The sequence below is a fragment of the Podarcis liolepis genome, assembly GCF_965112155.1.
Source record: "Podarcis liolepis genome assembly, chromosome: 2".
Taxonomy (NCBI): domain Eukaryota; kingdom Metazoa; phylum Chordata; class Lepidosauria; order Squamata; family Lacertidae; genus Podarcis; species Podarcis liolepis.
In genome coordinates this window covers 55,318,525-55,335,117 of record NC_139555.1, presented here as the reverse complement: position 1 = coordinate 55,335,117, position 16,593 = coordinate 55,318,525, and the positions used below count along the sequence as shown (strand labels likewise).

General features: G+C 44.1%; 1 protein-coding gene across 3 annotated transcripts in view; it reads right to left on the bottom strand.

The window, feature by feature from the left end:
- Positions 1 to 14,588, bottom strand: part of FGF1 (fibroblast growth factor 1) — a 51,858-nt gene extending 37,270 nt beyond the window's left edge. Inside the window, exons 1-2 of one of the 3 annotated variants that reach the window (XM_083487934.1) lie at positions 14,067 to 14,588; positions 8,299 to 8,471 (exon numbers count right to left, since the gene is read on the bottom strand). The gene's annotated coding sequence lies outside the window, so the exon portion shown is untranslated. Of the gene's footprint in view, positions 1 to 1,500; positions 1,554 to 8,298; positions 8,472 to 14,066 lie in introns of those variants that run through there. The other 2 variants (XM_083487937.1, XM_083487935.1) reach the window with 2 other exon arrangements.
- Positions 14,589 to 16,593: the final 2,005 nt, after the last annotated feature.

Sequence of the window (16,593 nt, the reverse complement as noted above, 5' to 3'; positions counted from 1 at the left end):
AACCCAGAAATATTACCTCGGGTTAAGAACTTTGCTTCAGGATGAGAACAGAAATCGTGTGGTGGCGGCGCAGCAGCAGGAGGAGGCCCCATTAGCTAAAGTGGTGCTTCAGGTTAAGAACAGTTTCAGGTTAAGAAACTGGAACGAATTAAGTACTTAACCCTAGGCACCACTGTAAATCACTATACAGAGGCAGCTCAGTCACTTCCTATTTTGCCTATTTTATTCATAAACCATTTAAACATGGCGAGGCAGAGCACCACAGCCCTGCAATGTCAGGAGGTCTGCCCAATGGGAAGTGACCTGAGAAAGTGCCCTCTATGTACACATTAAACTTTTCAGAAGAATGCACTTTTAGATTAACAAATAGTGTGGGATGGGGGTGACATCATGTTTAGGTAAAGGGTAAAGGGGACCCCTGACCATTAGGTCCAGTCATGACCGACTCTGGGGTTGCGGCGCTCATCTCGCTTTATTGGCCGAGGGAGCCGGTGTACAGCTTCCGGGTCATGTGGCCAGCATGACTAAGCCGCTTCTGGTGAACCAGGGCAGCACACAGAAACACTGTTTACCTTCCCACCAGAGTGGTACCTATTTATCTATTTGCACTTTGACATGCTTTCGAACTGCTAGGTTGGCAGGAGCAGGGACCGAGCAACGGGAGCTCACCGCTGACCTTCTGATTGGCAGGTCCTAGGCTCTGTGTGCAAGAATAGAGTCCTAGGCACCCACAGTGCCACCCGCGACAAGGCACCTGCATTCAGCACTGAATGCACACTATCATGCAGTGTGTACATGCCCTATGTACATTCCCTCCTCAAAGTTTCTCTGTTCTTGCACACAAAGTTCCCTCACACTCTCCCTGCCTTGTAAAATTGGGTACCATTTTTACTGGCATTAATCTTAACCATGGTTAGCACTAACCTTAAAACATAAAACTCTGGCTAGTGTTAGCCACTGTTCAGATGGGTGCCACTGGAATGCTGAACCACTTGGACAATACATGTATAAAAGACAGGAGGTGCTGTAGGAAGGCAGCATGTCGGCCTGCGGTTGTGGCATGGCATCGGGAATAATGCACAGAGATGCAATCTGGCCCTACCACGTGAATGGCCAGTTCAAAATGGCTTTTTCCAGACCATCATGGAGAGTTGGTGGTCCCTTAGATATGTTGGGTCAAAGGCTTTAAGGGATCTATGGCTTTCCTCCTTCTTTTTCAAACTTTGAATCGTGCCAGGAAGACAATAGGAGACAATGCAGATGATGAAGTACTGACATAATAAGCTTCCAGTGACTCACTCCTATGGGGAGGCAGGCTGACGCATTCGTTGCTGGCCGAAACCTCTAAGCTATCATTAAGAGCAGTTCCACTTTAACACCTGCAAGTAGGCAAGGCATTCAACATGAAGCATGTTGGGCCAGATTCAAGCTCACAAATACAAGGTACTTAAGGGGAAATTCCTTGAATTGTCATGAAGTACAAAAAAGACTAATACCTACCCTTTCAAGGTAGCTAATTCCAGGCTTGCAAAGAGATCAGATCAAACAATGGGTTCAGCTGTAATGAATGAATTTTACTATTTAAGCTAAAAAATAAGATGCTTATAATAAAGCAGGGACACGAACAGTTAGTTTTTCCACAATTTTTTAAACTGCACTTATTCACTCAGTGAGGCTGTGATCATATAACATTGGTTATTCACAAAATAAGATTAGCAGAGTCTCATGAGATTAGTAAACCAACCAATGCCTAAAGATAATCAGTATATAAATCGCCTATTATTTTATGTTGGAAAAATTATGAGTCACATCAATACAAAATTGTTTGCATTGTTACTTACTAACTACGGTAAGCATCTATGAAATTGACACACCTAGGTGAATGCCACACACATACAAGAAGCATCATTCCTTCACACATATTGTTGAAGGCAATAATGTGCTCCCATCTGTACTTAAAGCTCAGTATTTGGACTGGTCCAATGAACAGGAGACTGGGCAGGCCCCTCCACCAGTGTTCTGGTCTCCATGTGAGACACATACAGATAATGTTTTAGAAGCTAGCAGGCAGATGGCTCAGTTGGTAGAGCATGTGACTTTAAATCTCAGAGTCATGGGTTGTTTGAGCCTCACGTTGAGCAAAAGATTCCTGCACTGGAGGGGTTTGGATTAGATGACCAGGGCTCCAGGGCTGGCTGGTAGCTTCTCCAGGGCTACATCAGGACATCTGCCCCCAACATGCCTCATTTCTGACCCTGCTGCACTGGCAGTGGAGGTTTCCGGCACTGTACAGTACTATTGAGGCCCAGGCTCTACCTCCAGAACTCCCCCTTTGTCCATGGAGAGAAAGGTCCACAACATCTTGCAGCTCCTCAACCACCCTCCCTGGAAGAACCTTGGGGAAATATAATGAGCCATGCACGTAAAATGAGGAAACCTTTCCCCAAGACTATACTTACATACATGCACCATAGATTTCAAGTTTGCAAATTAATTCCATGCTGTAATACAAAGAACTTTTCAATCACCTGAGATTCTTATTACTTTTCCTTTCATGATTCAGCCAATATTGGCTCACTTCTATATACCCCATGTCCTGAATACTCCTCCAAACTTAGGCAATCTGTTCATTAGATCAACATATGGAATCTACATATCCATACATGGTCACTTCTCATGTGTTCTCCCCCCGCCCCATCCTGCCTTACCTCAAATGAAGACTAATCTATGTGTCAGCGGGGTACAGCATTACCTCATAATGCATGAATGGTAGCACGGACGTTTCTCTGTGAGTCTATGTTAATAATCAGCCAGCTGCTCGCTTCCAGAAATAATTACTCACATGAACTTTCTACTCTCGTGAGCCGAGTAATGTGGAAGCAAACAACTCAAATGTGATCTCCCCTGCACTTTTCTGAGCTTTCCCCCATTCACAGAAGGGACAAGGCAAACTTGTGCGTGAGTCTGCACCTGGAAGCCTTCTGGAGAAATCATCAGACCGCTCAAAATGGGCTCTGGAAGCACAAAAGGTGATGAGGAAGGTACCTTGCATATCAGGATGGGTGTGTGTGCCTGAAGCTGCTTTTGCCAGCCTGGTACCTCTAGCTATTTTGAACTATAGTTCCCATCAGTCCAAGCATCCACCCTGTGTTCCTACCCCTACCTCACTGCTGCCTCCCCATGTTCCTGTCTCAATGAGCTCAGCGCTGCTGCTGCTATGGAACAGACTGGGGACAGAGCGCTGCCGCGGCTGCTTAAATGCAGCTAACCCCACCCACCAGCCAGCCCTATTGGCCGGCTGAAGGGCTTGGTCACGGCAGCGGGGCAAATCAGAAGCAGGGAGCCGAATACGCCTCCCTGCTGCTGCGGGAAGCTGCTCCCACTCACAACCCCTCCCCTCCGGGAAGAGGAGAGGCCTTGCCTCCATCCTATCACAAGTCACAGAACCACTCAGGGCCAAACTGGGTGTTAGAAGGTAGACACATATAACAGTTTCACAGTTGTTGTATTAAACTATAAGTAGCCCTAAACGCTACAATGGGGAATGAAGAAATGGCAGCAGGGGGAGAAGCTGCTTAAGTCCTCTGTGCCTATTCCTTCCCAATCACAAACACTCAAAATGGCTTCCTAGTTGCTTCTCCACCCACACAGAAACGATCCACCCATTTGCCCCAGGAGGTGGAAGAGAGAGTTTGATTTTGAGCAGGAAAGCAGATGGAGAAGAAAGGTTTTCGCAGCTGGTTCTTCCACTGTTTCTCTGCTCCTGATTGCAGCTGCGATTGCTTTTCCTCTTAAAAAAAGAGCGAAGGAAGTGGTATCCATGTCTATCATGCTACATATATTATGACTGCGCTTTTCAGTCCCTGTTGCCCTGCCTGACACATGTGTCAAAGCGCACTTCTTCACTGTGACCACAAGCACCTTTCTCCGCCTCACCAAAGAATCCTAGGAACTGTAGCTTAACCCCCACTGAGCTACACCCTCAACAAACTACAGTTCCCCAGGATTCTATAAGAGAGGAATGTGCTTTGAAGGATACAGTTTAAAGATCTAGTGTGTATGCAGTGTCTGGCAGCTCCCAGATAGGATGGATCATATCCTGTAATCAAGCACCTTGAAGCGTTACCTAATGATACTCATTACTGGAAGTGCAGCAATGCCCATGGGGGCTTTAGCAATGTGATTTCAGCAGAGCTGGAAAGAGGGCTTGGTTTTAGCTGCATTGAGACACCCAAAACATTACTGCATTACTTCAGCAAGCAGTTTAACTCCCAGGGATTTCAAACAAAGATACAAATGTAGTCAGATGGCGGGGCGATAAATACACCCTCTTTCACACTGACAAATACCATTAGTGACAACTGATCTAATCCTTTAAAAATAGTGCTTTCAATGGAAAAAAATATTTATTGTGTCAGTAGTTCCTGAGCTTGTTTTCTATTGCGTGTTTATATCATGTATTTCAATTTTAGTAGATAGATGCATCTGCCATTGTGAGTGAGCCTCCATCCACACACCCGGCAACTAGATCCATTCAGCAGAAACAACTAGAACTACAACAGGGCCAAAGTTCAGGAAAAACCACCCAGTCCTTCAACTAAGTTTACTAGACATTAAGACACGAATGATGTCAAGCACCAAATAACTATTTACCTCAATATGTCCAAACTTAAGTATCTTCATGAGTCAGACAATCACCTAGAGGGGGCTTGGAAGAACCACTTGGGGGCTCCCAAACACTTTCTAGTAGGAACTATGCCAATTCTTCTCTCAGTGATAACTAATTCATAGAGCAATTTGATGTGAGGATACATCACTGACAACCAAAAGGCCCAAGAGAATGCCATCACAATGGCACTGAAAATTATCCCCCTTCACATAGCGCTGTTATTTTGGAGAACAAGTTAGGAGAAATTAATATAAGGCCAAGTCTTATTCCCATAGGCTGTAGTTATTATTATGAATTAAAAAAAATTATTGCCCTTCATCAAGAGAGCACAGGGCAGTTTTCAGTTCTTGTTTCCATCCACACGTTCAGAACCTCACCAGGCCAATGAATGATTGCTTTCCCTGATAAGCTTGAATCAAGCACATAAGTGGTTTTTACCAAAATAGCAAAGCAATATATGGTATGGTTGTTCAAAAATTGGAATAAAAAGAGGAGACATGTCCGTATTCAGCACTTTAAATCTTGCTGTACATTTGACCATTTTTATTGGATGAGTTTGAAATCTCAAACATTTGTTGACCTCATTAAGTAGAACATGTCTGCCTAGCTATAAGTCACTAGCTCAACAGGTGTTATTTTTATAAACTACAGAAGGTTGAGGTGTATAGTGGCAGAAGATTTTAGAGACCTTACTGTGCTCCTTTACCTTGAACTCAATAGTACTGCTTGGTACTAAATTTAAATTTAAATTTAATCAAATATTAGTTTTGGCCAACCAATGGCATATTAAACGGCATTCCATTTCAGGTAGCTTTCATTTCAATATCTAAGTAGGGAATCTCCAAATTGGGGTACTTGATCTCTGGATTTGCATGATGCGTCTGAAATACGTTAATGTGTGAAAACGCACTAGCAAAACCAGCAGTAGTTCGTCTCTGCTATACCACCATAAATCTGACTGAAAGTTTATTGTTGTAAAATTGGATATTTGCCCAGAAGAGGGTTAATCTCTTTTAATAAAGAGATCATCTGGAAGCACCCAGAGAGAGCTGAGTTTGGTCTCCATAAACATCTCAGGGTGCTGGCCGCCTCCCTGGAGCAATGGACCTTGGCTGCCTGCTGGAATTTTTAACACAAGCCTCCACCTATGCTTGACCTGCGTGTTTGTAAAGAAGTGCAAATATTACACAATGCCAATAGGCCTCCAGTGTCCTCCTTCCAAAGGAAACCAAACACCGCACCCTTAGAGCTTCTCTCTGTTGGTGAAGTGTGGTGAGCATCACAATAGGCATGTGACAGGATTGCAATATGAAGGCAAGAAAGGTCTATCAAAGATCATGACTGTAACAGTATAGTACTCTGTAGGTTGGAATGGTAGATAGATATCCTCCCCACCCCCACCCCAGTGGGAAATTCACATCATGGAGCTATCATATCTCAAACAAGCAAAACAAACAAGCAGATGGAGAGACAGGCAGTCAGGCAAATATCTGCTTCCACATCCCTGTCCTATAGCCATTTGTATCTCATGTGGTCAAATGTAACAGAGTGGAGATGTTTTCCAGGCAATGGTTTTGGGGACAGAATTGTACTTTGCTTTGCAAGCCAACAAGCTAACAAGACGACAGGCACTATAATAAAATAGGCACCATTTCTGAAGTAAAGAGCTTTACAGTCTGGAAGCACATACATTAGGTGGTGTCATCACCACCACCATCGTCACCATCCAAACAACTGTAAGACTTGGTTTTAAAATGCCAACTGAGATTTAACATTAAAATGTTGCGTCTTCCTTCACAAACACACAACACCAGAAAGATCATTCTCTTTTCTATATCTGTGTAAAGCTGTGAGCAAACATTTTACCACACAGCAATTAAAACATGGAGAGCCACCAGGGACCAGATAAAATCACTCCAGAATCTGCAATAAATAGTGCAGTAACAAACTGCCCCCCCCAATTCTTCACCTCATCTTGTACAGCACTAGAGATGATTGTAAGGTAAAGGTAAAGGGACCCCTGACCATTAGGTCCAGTCGTGGCCGACTCTGGGGTTGTGGCGCTCATCTCACTTTATTGGCCGAGGGAACCGGCGTACAGCTTCCGGGTCATGTGGCCAGCATGACTAAGCAGCTTCTGGCAAACCAGAGCAGTGCACAGAAACACCGTTTACCTTCCCGCTGGAGCGGTACCTATTTATCTACTTGCACTTTGACATGTACTCAAACTGCTAGGTTGGCAGGAGCTGGGACTGAGCAACGGGAGCTCACCCTGTTGCAGGGATTCGAACCGCCGACCTTCTTATTGGCAAGTCCTAGGCTCTGCGGTTTAACCCACAGCGCCACCCGTGTCCCTGTAGAGATGATTGTAGTTAAGTGCTATATAAATTGTGTAAATAAATAAATAAATAAATAGACAATGCTTTAGGAGTTATGTTGAGTACATAAACAGCACACGTAAGGCTCCTTTAGAGCCCCATCACTCAGGGTGCTTCCAAACCAGGGCTTAATATTGCAAAAGGGTCAAACAGATATCAGAAATGGGTCATTGGCAACAGGTTTGTTTGCTTTTTAACTTACCAGATTTTTCACAGAAAGGGTAAATCAATAGTTAAGGGAGGACATAGGTTGCCAATGATGCTTTCTGGGTGCTTAAAAAAATTGCATGTAAGGGCAGCACCAATCCAACAATAGACATCTGTCTGGAAGCACTCTCAGATTGTGGCATGTCACAGGCAGAAAGGAAAGAAGAGGCATGAATAATGGCGGGAGGCAGGTGGTGAAGACACCCCAGCCTCCTTCAGCTAAACTGTAGCTTCTATCCCAAGGGCCACCTACCACCTACTGACCTGTGGGAAAAAGAGGACCAGGCCACAGTATTGTTAGAAGTCTTCTTCTGCTTCCACTGGATGGTTCCCCATCCCCACCCCATCTCCATTCTCCATAGGGCCAACTGACATCAACTGGGAAGAAGCCAGATGGATTTTTATGTTTTGGTATTGTCTGCTCATTTTTTAAAATGTGTTTTGATTTCGCTTGTAAGCTACCTTGGAAGAATCTGTATCCTTAAAAGTTAGAGTGATATGGGGGCAAAGGAAACTAAACAATGCATATTTATTAAATGCATTACTCAAATAAATTAAATAAATACACAAGTAGGGAACTACATTGCTACTGCTGCTATGACGGAAAGCACTAAGCATACAATTAGCATCCAAGCTAAACTCATCCAGCAAGCCCTTTTTTTCTTAAGCAAACATACAGTGTACAGTTCCTATCATTTCCACTGCCACAATTGATGGTAGGGGAAGGGGAGCCTTTCCTTCCTGGCCTCCCAAGACTCTTACTCCCTGACACCCTCCAACCTGTGGGCCATGCTATTTGCACATCAAAGTACACCGTAAGTCTTGCTCAGCCAAGAGCCCCAATTCACTGCCTTAATGTCAACATGCAGAACAATCTTGGCAACTGCTGTCTTTTCTAGAGCCAGGAAGCATCCTCTGCATTGCAAGAACCACAAACTCCTTCTGGAGTTGCCGCTTTCCCTCATTTATCTTCCTTCTCTCACTCAGTCCCTTCTTGGCTTGGATCCCTTATCCCAGGCTCACACCGGATGGTTTTCCTCTTACCTGCTGACGGCTGTGGGAGCTTTTGCCAGGAAGCAGAGTCCTTGCCTGTAGCAATCTGGACAACAGAGAGGGAGGTGTGCCAACCCAGTATGCCTGCAGGTTTCCCTCTCCCACAGGATTCCTGTACAGTTTCTCTTGGGTGCTATATAGCTTTCCCCCTCTTCCTTCAGTGACTGCAGAGAACAGAAGTGACAGGTCACAGCATGCAGATCAGGTCATTGCAAGGCTTCCAAAAACTGCATCCGGAACAGGGTGCTGCTACCAGAGAGGGGGAAGGCTCTGTCTGTTCAGTGCTGGCTGCTGTCCGGCTCTCTCCAGCTGCCTCAGAGACCTTGTCTGATGGAGCGGTGGCAGACAAACCCCTTAAATCTAAAGCCACAAGTTGACACTGGCAGGAGAGGAGGGAGGGTGGAGGAAACCCGAGACAATCGTCTGACAGACAGCAGGACCGGTAAAGAAGAACAACAGGCTCATCTGATCCGCTAGCACAGTCATTGGCAGGCAGGAGGCACTGCAACTGCAGCAGCAGCGGCAGCAGCAACAACACAGCCCTTAAGTAAATCATGCTTCTAATGGGTTTCCTCTCTAGACAGATGATTAAACTAGATGGACCCACTCGACTGAGCCGGAGAGAGATCTGTATTTATTTTGAGGCTTCCATTGCTAAGGAAAGGGTGGACTGCACTAGAGCGAGATCGTAAAAATTTGCAAGCGGTAGGCAAATATTTTCCCCTCTTCGTTTTTGTGTGTGTTTTTTTTACTTTTCACAGCATAAAGGCAAAACTGGACGTGATGGTGACAGACCCATTTCTTTAAAACACCCAAGGCTGGACACACTCATGTAAAGTGGAGCATTGGTGTGGTGGCTGGTTTTGAAAAAGGTTGCTTGATGGTGGGGGCGCACTGGATACCCCTTGCCACCTGCTGCCCTTCCTTCTCTTGAAGACACTCCCCACCTTACTTTGCCCACCAGGTGCTGATATACTCAGCTGAGGAAAAGGTGACATTACTGGCTTCAGTTTCTGGGGAGCCCCTTGTGGAAAATGCCCAGTGAGTCCCTCTACACCTCAACAACCTCTTCACTCAGTCGGTCTCTCCCTCACATCCCAATCCCCATCTCCACATAGAGAGAAAGGCCTGGCCTTTTTCTTCCCTTCCCTCTGGGCCCCAGGGCCAGAGAGGGTTACAAGAAGATATTGACAAATAAAAGCTGCAGCAAGGCCAATGGGTTCTGTGGGGCCGGAAGTGGGGGCCCTGAAGAGGTTTTGGGCTTCGGCAGGTGCCTGGTGATGCTGATTTGGCCCTGTTAAAATGGAACCTGCCCATGATTGGAGCAGATCCTCATTTATAACAGGCAGGTTTTTCAGCTGTCTCATCCAGTTTATTTGCCTTTTCAAAATATTGAAAGCTACTTTTTGGAGTTATGTCCTCACAAGGCAGCTTACGAAAGAGTGAGAGACAAGGTACAATAGAAGAAAAGGAAAAAGAAATGCATTCAGTATATATTGTGGGGGGGGGAGAGAGAAAAGTAGTCAGAGCAGAATTTGATGTAGAAATTAATATGAGATGGTGCCCTGGAAACACAAACTATTTATGGTGTCTGTTAAAAAGAAGAGTCTCCAAAATACCACAGTGCTTATTGTCCTATAAATGCACCATAAACAAATCAAAACAAATGCTCAATAAAGAGCAGACTTAGTCTAACCACCACATACGTTTTGTGCAAGAAAATCAGAATGAATGCTCCATAAATGGAGCACCTATAGTACTAAATTGGAAGTTTGGAGAAAACGTATTTCAAGGAAAAGAAATGGATTAGAATAATGATTTTGTGCAGTGGCCATTGCTGCCTAGCAGCACCAAGACTGTAGGCCACATCTGGAATCACCAGGGATTATGGGTCAGGTGGAGGGATGAAGCAGCAAACCCAGCCAGGAATAGAGGGGAAAGAAGAAGAACTGAAGGAGCAGTGGTGGCAGGGACTGGGAGTGGTTGCTGAGGATGAATGGAAATCTTGTTAGAAAGGATATGGTGATTTGAGACTGTCAGTATCTTCTTCTATATATTTTGGAAAGTTGTTTTTCCGCCATGCAATTGAACACCCTTTAACGTACCATAACCAAATTTTGCATTATAATTACTGAGAGCAAAGAGCAGCTGCTTTTTGTCCATGTTTGGATACAATTGGGTGACATTTTGAATCAAGATGGTGGACTGAATCCTTCAAAACTTTACTGATGTTACCCAAAATTGGTACAATGGTTTCTGAGGTTTTTATCTGTTTGGATACATTTGGGCACCATTTTGACTCAAGAATGAAGCTTCCCTCAAAGTGAAATGGTAATTCCAAGAAGATTCCACTGAACTTGTGTCCCAGGATCTCCCTTTCCTTGTCCTGGTGTCCTTTCAACTCCACAGTTCATAACCCCATTCTGCCTCTTTATCAGGGGGAAGCCACAGGAATGTTTTCAGGTTAGCAAATGAAAAACCCTAGGTCCAGAGACAGCCTGATTTTTCTGGTCCTTAAATGGCCTGATGAAAAATAAGATTTTAGGTTTTTGAATCTGTCCTGGAATACATTTTCCATTTATTCAGTAGCATGGATATCTTTTGCCAGTATGCGATATAAAGAGCTAGCTTTCCCCCCTATCTTCCTTACATGCAGTGCTTGCCCACAGAGCAGAAAACATGGGCTGTTGCTTCCCAGTACATTGGCAGAGGTGGAGAACATGCTGAACAGACTTGCAAAAAGCAGCTGGCAATCAGAAATAAGGTGGGAAAAGCAGAAATGCTACTTCAATGCTTCACAAATGAATGAACATTCTCTATTCCATTCATCAGGGTCCTCACAGTAAGTTAGCCTTTGCTAACCTGGTGTATTCATGTTTTGGACTACAGCTCCCATTAGCCTCAGGCAGCATGGCTGATGGGAGTTGTAGCCCCAAAGATCTGAGAGGCAACAAATTGGAGAAGGCTCTGTAAGTGTTAGGAATGGGATTGGGGAGGAGGCAGAGGAATACAGGATTGTGCGTGAGCATGCATCAGTGATATGGGGTGGTAGTTTTTACTAGGGCTTTATTTTTCCATGGAAAAATTTCCACATCATAAGTTCATTGATAACAGTGAAAGAAGGCCAAGCACAAATGCATTATTGGTAAAGCTTGGGAAGTTTTTAACTTTCTAAACACTTATTAAAGGCAAGTAAAGTAACCATACTCTCTAGCATATGAGAATTTTTCTCTGATGCAAACTGAAAATTTTCCAATGCAAACGAGCCTAGTTCAAAATTTCCCCATTTTTTTTAAAAAAAGGTTATTCTAGTTTGCTGTTAAGAGTGCAGACTCTGGATTTAATGGTCTTATTGGGCGGGGTTGCGCTTCGTTTACTTCAAAATGTGATAATCCAACCCTGCTGCATTTTGGAGCTCATCTGCCCCTTGTGAGCCTTAGACGTCTGCTCCAAATTCCTGCCCCCACAACACCACTGAGTTAGTTAACAAATCTAAAAGAAAAAAGAGTGCATTGGTTCCCCCTCCACACAACACTATTATTACATGATGAGTAGTAATGTGACCATGCATATCTACTCAGAAATAAGCCCCACGGACTTCAATGGGAACTACTTCCAGGTTAATGTGTACGAGGATTAATACATCCTATATATACATCTCACCAACCTGTAGTTCACTGGCTTCTGCTCTCAGCACTTTTACTAACATCTTCCCTTCTTAAGAGTCACAGGGTTTCTCCCACATAAGACTTTTTGTTCATCATACTGCTCCGTAAGCTATTCTCAAGGTAAAAATTAAAGCCCAGGGAGGATTAGTAGCTGTTGTGTCTATTGATGAGTTACTAAAAATCTGGGTGCGGTTTGATGCCCCCTTCTGTCTGACTCACAAGTAGGTTCCAGTGTAAATATTTTCCCAGCATCACAAGGAGCTTGTAGGTGCTCTCCTGTGAAGAAAAAGCTGTGATTGTGAAGCTACAGTAGATATCCCTGTATAGGCGTCGAAATGCCCTTCATTGTGTCAGTGGCTTTGGAAAGAATAGGGACTTTGGTTGGTGAGGGGGAACAAGCCATCACTTTTCATCTTGTGGAAACCATGTGGAATAGGAATGTGAGCTACAGAGAGGCAAGGAGGCTAAAGGAAGCAGAACACGGTCTTGGGATGCAAGTCCCATGAAATCTTTTTTGCTTTGGAATGGTGACTTCATTTTGAGAGAAGACAAATTTTCTCTTTGCTCAAATCGTAGAAGACAAAATCAGTCAAAGAACCTGAGCTTTTAGCTTTGCTGCCAAACTTTTGTGAGATTCTCACAGAATTTCCGTGAATCCCTTCTGTCCTGTACCCTCCAACATTTCTCCGATGAAATTACGGACGTCCCATTCCACAATGATAATTTTACTATTTATACCACACACATCTTACTGGGTTGCCCCAGCCACTCTGGGCAACTTCCAATATATACAGTGGTACCTCGGGTTACAGACGCTTCAGGTTATAGATGCTTCAGGTTACAGACTCTGCTAACCCATAAATAGTACCTCGGGTTAAGAACTTTGCTCCAGGATGAGAACAGAAATTGTGCCGTGGCAGCAGCGGGAGGCCCCATTAGCTAAAGTGGTACCTCAGGTTAAGAACAGTTTCAGGTTAAGAACAGACCTCCAGAACGAATTAAGTTCTTAACCCGAGGTACCACTGTATATAAAATAATAATAAAACATTAAACATTTTAAAACTTCCCTATACAGGATTGCCTTCAGACGGCTCAGGGATTGGATAACTCCATACCTTCCAACATTTCTTCAATGAAAATAAAGACATCCTAAGGAAAAGTGGGACATTCTGGGATCAAATCAGAAACCGGGATGGCTTCTCTAAATCAGGAACATTCCTGGAAAGTAGGGACATCTGGAGAGTCTGCTCTTCTTCCCAACTCTAATTTACATCCCAAATGGAAAAAAATAAAGATCAATATATATATATATATTATAATTTTTAAAAGGCCTGAAGTCCAGTTCTCACAGCTTTGAAAAAGGGACTCACAAAGTTCTGTGTTCTCATTGCTCAGACAGTGTAATTAAGTTAAATTCCATCTGGTATCAAATAATCCAATATGAAGCAGAGCTATTGCCTTATAAAGATTAGGTCGTTCCCCCCCCCCATTTTGCTGGAGGAAGTCTGCCTCCAAGCTTGACGCACATGGGTTAGAGAGAGAAGGCTGCCAAACACACCCGAGCTGAATCTGTATACCATGCTGTGATCTTTAATAACCACAGACATATTGCAGATCGTTTGGGATGGAGGTGGGGAAAACAAATGGAAAAGCCACTATGAGGCTTCCTTCAACTGCAGGAAGTCAAGAGGAAAAATCAGAAGAATTCCGCAAAATCTGAAAGACCACAGTGAAGAATAGAGAGGTGTAAAAGTTCCTCATTGTTTTAAACTCTGAGGAATTGGGGGGCTGGCTAGTCCATGCAAGAAAGGATGCCAGAAGTTCAGAAACTGAAGCAAGTCCCTTCCTTCAGGAGCACCATCTCAAACTGCTAAACAGGGAATTAATTTGTTGAGGGGTGGGTGTGTGTGTGGTTCATTCCTCATTTCACATATTGGTGCAGCTGGAAACAAGAAAGTCTATGGAAAATAGAATGGGAAGTGGGGCAGATTTCCCCCCCCCCAAACTTTCTACATGATTTAAATCTAGTAAATAATAAACATAACACATTAAATAGAATAGAAGCCCTAGTAAAAATTCAGCATCACTTACCAGGATCAAAAGTTTGCAGGATGAGATGGAGACCTTGAAACAAACGTCTTTCTGAAAGCACAAGTCACTGCAATGACATCCGCTTTCAACGAGCTAAGAAAATAAGAGCAATCATTGGCATTTCTATTCCCCCCCCCTCTTGTTTTTGGATGTGGTACAAGAGATATTTTAAGGCTGGCCTGAAGCCCAGGTGAAAGGACAAAGATTTCATCTGGTTTGCCTCCTTCACATATACACAGAGAGTTCTTGAGAGTGATAAATGCCTGTCTTTGGATACGAAGCTGAAAAAGCTTGAGACAAGGCTTCCCTAATAAGTGTGGCCCAGCTTTTCACAGATTCCATTCCTCTTCATTATCTACCAATGGACCATAAAATCCCTCTGTCCAAAATGCCTTGCTGAAGTTAGGGGTTTCATTTTGAACTTTTGCCGTTCTCACAACATTGGAGTAGGAGAGGCAAGCCATCCAGCCTTGTCAGTCACAGAGCATTTTGCTGTGCACACTCCCTCTTGTTTACATTGAAGAAGTGCAGCTGAACACATAATAACTAACCATGCTATGCTGTGAAAGAACCAGTGGTACAGTCAGGCAAATTTAGACTCAGGGCTTACTATTACATTTATATATCACCTTTCCTCCATGGAGTTCAAAGTGGCATACTTCCTCTCCCTATCTTAACCTCACAACAGCCCTGTGAGGTGGGTCAGGCTGAGAGATAGAGATAACCCAGTGAGCTTCATGGCAATGTGGGGAGTTGAACCCTGGTCTCCAACATGCTAACCACTGCCCCACACAGACTCCTACAATGGCCAACCAGTTGGGAAACCCACAAGCAGGACAGTTTACTGCCCATTCACCCAGTTTGGCAAGATCCTTTTGGAGCTTTTAACAATCCCTTCTGGTTAAACCACCCTAAACAATCCGGTGTCATCAGCAAACCCAGATCCCCCACTGCTCACTCCTAGCTCTAGATCAGGCTTCCTCAACCTCAGCCCTCCAGATGTTTTGAAACTACAATTCCCATCATCCCTGACCACTGGTCCTGCTAGCTAGGGATCATGGGAGTTGTAGGCCAAAAACATCTGGAGGGCCAAGGTTGAGGAAGCCTGCTCTAGAATAGATCATTTGTGAACAAGTTTTAAAGCACATGCTCCAATATTGATCCTTGGGAGACTATACTTTCTCTCTGTTGGGAGAACTGTCCTTTTATCACTAGTATCTGCTTCCTGTTTCTTCACCACTTACTTACTGATCCACAAGAGGAGCTCACCTCACCTTGCTTTTAGGAGCCTTTGCTGAGCGACTTTTGTCAAAAGCTTCTGGGAAGTCTAAGCACACAATGTCAACTGAATCACCTCTGCCTATAGGCTTGTTGGCACTCTCAAAAAACTTGTACAGCTTGCTGAGACAAGCTATCCCGGTTCTGCTTTAAAATGACAGTCATCTTTCTATATTCTTAGTAATTCTACCTTTAAAAAAACACGCTTTCCTTCAGTTTTCCCAGAACAGATGTTAAACTAACCGGCCTGTAATTTCCAGAATCTCCCCTGAATGCATTTTTAATAACTGGTGTTACATTGGCCACTTTCCAGTGCTCGGTTTAGAATTCTCAAGTGGATGCTGTCCAGACCTATGGATTGGTCAGCTTCTTGTCACCATTGTTCACCTCACTTCCTCAGACTCCCTGCCCGTGAAAATTGGTTGAGGCACTGAGATGTGCCCTGTATCTTTCGTTGCGAAGAAGTCAAATGCAAAGAATTCCTTCGGCTTCTCTGCAATATCCTTATCTTCCCTTCAGCACACCTTTGACTCCCTCTTTGTTTTTGCTCCTTATGTTTTTAGCAATGTGCTCCTCGCCTTCTTTTTTAGTATCCTTCACTGTCTGCTTTTTTCTTTTGCCAGAGTTTGTGTTCCCTCTTATTCTCATTTATACAAGGCTTCCATTTGCTAAAAGAAGCCCTCTTGCCTCTAATAGCTTCTTTGACTCTGCTTGTTAGCCATACAGGCATCCTCCTTTGCCCTGAGGAATCATAGAAATGTAGAGTTGGAAGGAATCCTAAGGGTCATCTAGTCCAACCCCCTGCAATGCAGGAATCCTGCCTACGGCTGTCCCTGGATGGGCTCGAATCACAAACCTTCTGGTTAACAGCCAGACGCACAAGCGCATTGTACTGCGGGATACGGATCGCTCTTTGTGATCTACAGCATTATGGTCTCCTGGAATGGACCTTTAGATGGGAAGTGTTACTTCACTTACTGTAAAACATGGCAAGCCAACACTGCTGAATTTGGGGAGGCCCCTTGCTCATTTTGCTAAATTGGGCCTCAGGCCACTGCTCCAAAGTCCAAATGGTAACGTTTCCAGCTGATTTCACGAAGTGTTCCTGCTTTCTAAAAGCAGAAGGACCAAGGTTTCATGCAGACCTTGTGTTTAGTTTGAGAGCCCTTGTCTTAGAACATAATCTCAGATTTGTTGTGGATGGTTATAGCTATTCAGCAACAAGGCAAAGGTGTTGTGTACATGAGTA